Below are 4,825 nucleotides of genomic sequence, written 5' to 3'. Positions count from 1 at the left end.
GATATATATAGATATATATAGGATGGATACATCCAATAGATGTATTGGATACATCTTAACTATAATTATATAATATATTATTTTTTATTTTTATGTCTTTCATTATATTTTAATATAATAGGGACCATTTGGAATCCATCACTAGAAAAGCTAATGTTTTGCTATAGTTTATGTATGGCTAAATATGTTTTTATAGAGAGCAGCTAAATATCTGTTATATATACAGAAAACACTTGGCTAATTGCGTAATTATTAGTGACACGTAGGGCTATAATTTTTTGTCAGGGTGTCTTAGGTAGTGCCATATTGGAATCTATTCTGTAGTGATTTTCTAGCAGTGTATTTTGTCTAGTGAGCTGTATGTCATGCACAGGGATACACAGGGACACAGTGACGTGCTGGCTCCAGTGAGACACCAGTGGTGTCCCTGGTGCGATGCGTAGGGGTGCACAGTGTGTTTTCTTCAGGCTGTGCTCTGTGCAGACTCACCCTGCTCACTGCCTGTCTCTCTCTGTTCCCCATGCTGTGCCCCGTGCAGAGGAGGAGCAGGGCCAGAAGCGAAAACGAGAGCCTGAGGACGAAGGGGACGAAGAGGACTAAACCCACCCCTTATTTTGCAGATTTCCTATTGTGATTTGACTGTTTTTACCCTGTACTTCCCTTCCCACCCCAACCCTTTTCTTTTCTTGGTTTGCCCTTCCCTTGGCTCCTTCCTGCCTGTCCTGTTGCTGTGGGAACCAGAGGGAGAACAGCCTGGCTGGGCAAGGGAATAAAATCCTATTTTTACTGCCATCCTCCTCCTCTTCATTTCCCCTTGGCTCCTTTTTGCCTCCCTCTCCCAATCCTTCAACTGCACTAGGAAGTATAAACCAAGTGGGAATTTGTTTCTTATTCTTATTGAAGACTTTTGACACCTTTTGAGGCTCCCAAGTCGCAGCTCAGTGGATGATCCCCAAACCAGTTGGCACCTCCTCACCTCTCCCAGGCCCCAAATCCACCCACACCAAGCAATTGGGGGGAGGGGGGAATATTGCTGCAAACATCCCCAGGGTGGAGAATGGCATCTTGCTCAGTGATTTTTCCATGGAATGACTGCCATTTTCAGCCCCTTTTCCTGCTTTTTTTTTTTCTGCTGCTCTTTTGCCCTTTGTAAATAGTGACCAAATGTTTTTTGTTGGGCTGTGGTTTGGGGGGTGAATTTGCAAGCTCTGCCCTGTGTGTTGTGTGTTTTCCTTTCTCTCTTTGGGTTGTTTTTTGGGGGGTTATTTTATCCCCAGTCCCCTGAAAATGGCAGACATTAATATATATATAGATACATATATATATAAATATCCGTCAACTCTTCCTAATTCCTAAGTCCCCAATGAAGTTGAATTTGCCCCTTGTAATAAACCAACTCTTTGAACCCTTTTAAATCAGGTGTGGACTATTTTGAGCTGGAATTCCATCCCCCCTTAAAATCCATTTGAAAAGTGATGAGAAACTCCTTCCACTTGTGCTCTATACTTGGAGAAGCAATTTTTAATCCCTAAATCCAGGAGGAAAGTTCAGCATGGTGTAGGCTAGGAAAGGTTTTCTTTTTTTTTTTTTAGTTTTTCTTTTTTTTTTTTTTCATACACTCAAAGCACGAGATACTAATACAAAATTGTATTTTCTTACCTAGTGGAAGTCAGTCCAAGGACTGAAAATACCTAGTGAATGTACAGTTTTACTTTCATATCCCTCTGGAAAAAAAAAACAAGAAATAGCTTTAGGAAGTGACTTGTATTTCCTAGTCAAAATTTCATCTGTATAAAGACATTTGCAACAGGTTTTTGTTTTGGTTTTTTTTTTTGGTTGGGTTGGTTGGTTGGGTTTTTTTTTTTCTCTTCCCAAAAAGAGCCAAACTTTGAGTTTTATTGTCTGTTTGTCATTGATGAATTTCAATAAATCTTTTGATACAAGTTTTTTTTTTCTGTGGCTTTTTGCACTCAAATTGGGCCACTGGGAAGGAATTGGAGCCTTTGAAAAAGGCATTGATGGGAAATTCCTTGAGATTTTTAGGAGCTTGAGGAGATCTTTTGCTCCATGAAAGCTCCTCTTGGCTGTGGTTGGGTGAAGCCAAGGGAGAGCTTCTGGTTATCCCATTTTTCTTGCTTTCTCATCATAAGTTGAGTAAAACATGTTCCTGTCTCCTGTTTAATCCCCTCCCTGTTTATCCAGGCCCAGAAGAAAGAACCTTTGAGTCCTCCATCCCAGGAAAGGCTTATTTGGGGGTCAATGTGTCTTTAGTTACTCAACTGTGCTGTGACTTGTGTTCTCCTCTCTCCTCAGTGAGTTGTCTTAAAGATGAAAGGTACAACAAACAGGACATTCTCAGGGCTCAAATTCCAGCTCTGGATTGGCACCTGGAAGCTCCAGAAGTTCTCCCTCTTTCCTGGAAGCACTCAGAAGCTTCAGCTCTTCATCCCCTGTCAGCAGTGTCAGCTCAAGTGTCACTTCAGTGATCGTCTTTGTCCCATGAACTGTTTCAGAGCTGGCTTAGGAGTTAATGAGTATTCCCAAAGAAAATCATACAATCCTGGAATATGGATTGGCTTGGAAGGACCTTGCAGATAATTGTGCACATGGCCAGGGACACCTTCCACCAGCCCAGGTTGCCCCAAGCCCCATCCAGCCTGGCCTGGAACACTCCCAAGGATGGAGCAGCCACAGCTGCTCTGGGCAACCTGTACCAGTGTCTCAACACCCTCACATGGAATAATTCCTTCCCAATAGTCCATCTAAACCTGTTCCCTGTCAGTTCAAACTCATTCCCTGTGTCCTGTCCCTCTAGGCCTTATCCACGTCACTCTGCAGCTCTCTTCTAGCTCCAAGATGTCCTGGAAAAGTCCATCCACAGCACAAATGCTGGTGGAGCTTCAGCTCCATTTGCACCTAATACCCCGTGCAGTGTTTGAAAGCCTCCAGGAGAGGATGGAACAGTTGGATTCTGCAGTTGGCAAAGTCAGATTTTGGGGATTGATTTTATCAGCAGTGCAAAATTCCTAAAAAGAAACTATGTCCACATTCATAAGGATTTTTGCTGTGAGGGAGTTGAACTCCTAGTGGGGAGTCCCTGAGTGTGTGGTTGGAGCTGAACTCAGTCTGAAGCAACCCTGGATTTTATGGGTGTCAGGAAAAGGAAGGATCAGCCTCATTCTCAGCAAACTGATGGGAAACTCTCAACATAAAACCCACAGCATTTGCTTCATTTTAGGTTTCCAACCCCAAACTTTGTCTCTTCCTCTAAATTCCAGGGAATTCTCCATTTCATATTATTAGGAAAGCAGGGAATTCCCACTAATCCTGCAGCTGGGAAGCAATGGGAGAGACCAAGCCTGACAGACAAAGCAAAACCTTCAGGAAGCAGAAAGTAGGTCATGTTGCTAAGGATGAGCAGAGAGGGAAGGGCAGGAACAGGGAAGGGAAAACAGAGTGAGAAAGGAATCACCTCACAGCTCTGCATGGAGAAGGAAGGGGTGGTCTAGTCCCTAAATCCTGTTATCCCTGAGCAGCTCAGCTGGGCTGGAGAGGGGATTGCTCTGAGGACAGGGAAGGAGAGGCCTCAGCCTGGGGTTGGGTAGGGAATGCTGCTGATAAATGGGATGGATGTGGAATGTGGGGCTGGATCCAGTCCTGGAGGGCCTGCTTGGGAGGCTTTAAAATCCTCTCATGTCTGAAAGGGAATAAAAAGCTTAGAGGTTATGGATCCATTGGTTTGATTTACAGCCTGGAAATCCTGCAAACTATCCAGGAGCATCTAAAAGCCCACACCTTTCCCACCTCTCCCTGCCCTCTGACACTGGGAATCGATTCCCTGTGTCCTGTCCCTCCAGGCCCTTGTCCCAAGTCCCTCTGCAACAATCTGAATAGGGAACAGGTTAGATGGGATATTGGGAAGGAATTGTTCCCTGTGAGGTGCTGAGGTACTGGCACAGGTTGCCCAGAGCAGCTGTGGCTGCTCCATCCCTGGGAGTGTTCCAGGCCAGGCTGGATGGGGCTTGGAGCACCCTGGGCTGGTGGAAGGTGTCCCTGCCCATGGCAGGGAGTGGGATGAAATGACCTTTAAGCTCCCTCCAATCCAGTCATTCCATGATTCATCTTTGCTTGCTTGCTCTCTCCAGTATCTGCCCCTTTGTGCCCACCCAGAACCACCCTTGGGGTCCCACAACCTTCTGAGGTGTCACCCACAGTCCCTGGGTGAGGACAGAAGGAAGAGGAGAAGGTTGTGGTATCTTGAAAACATTTTATTCCATCACTATTCCGTGGTAGCATAAATAATCGGCGACAACAGCACATGGAAGGCCAGGAGGGAACTCCAGGAGGAGAATCCAGGAGGGAGCTCCAGGAGGGGACACAGGAGGGGAGTCCAGAGGGGAGACCAGGAGGCTGCTCCAGGAGGGGACACTGGGGGTGGGGGACAGGGGACACACCTGCAGTGGTGGTGCTGGGCACTTGAGCAGCTTGGGTTGAGGGGAAATGGGGATGTCCAGGAGAAATAGCAGTGGTTAGTGTTCCCTGTGCTATAGGCTAAGCCCATCCAACCTGGTGTTGGACAATGTGCTGAGCCTAGGAGTGCACATGGGGTCTATCTGTTAGGATTCATCCCATGGGATCCATCCTACAGGGTCTATCCCTCAGGGTCCATCCCTGGGCTTCATCCCACGGGGCCCATCCCATGAAGTTCATTCCACAGGGTTCATCTCTCAGGATCCATGGGAGGAGTCCTGGGCTCCCTGCATGGGAAAGGGCCCTTGGGCTCCCACCATGGGATGGATCCTAGGCCCCCACTGCAGGAAGGATC

Source organism: Acanthisitta chloris, unplaced genomic scaffold (genome assembly GCF_000695815.1).
Source record: "Acanthisitta chloris isolate BGI_N310 unplaced genomic scaffold, ASM69581v1 scaffold11447, whole genome shotgun sequence".
NCBI lineage: Eukaryota > Metazoa > Chordata > Aves > Passeriformes > Acanthisittidae > Acanthisitta > Acanthisitta chloris.
The sequence above is the reverse complement of the archived record's forward strand: the minus strand, read 5'-3'. Positions refer to the sequence as shown.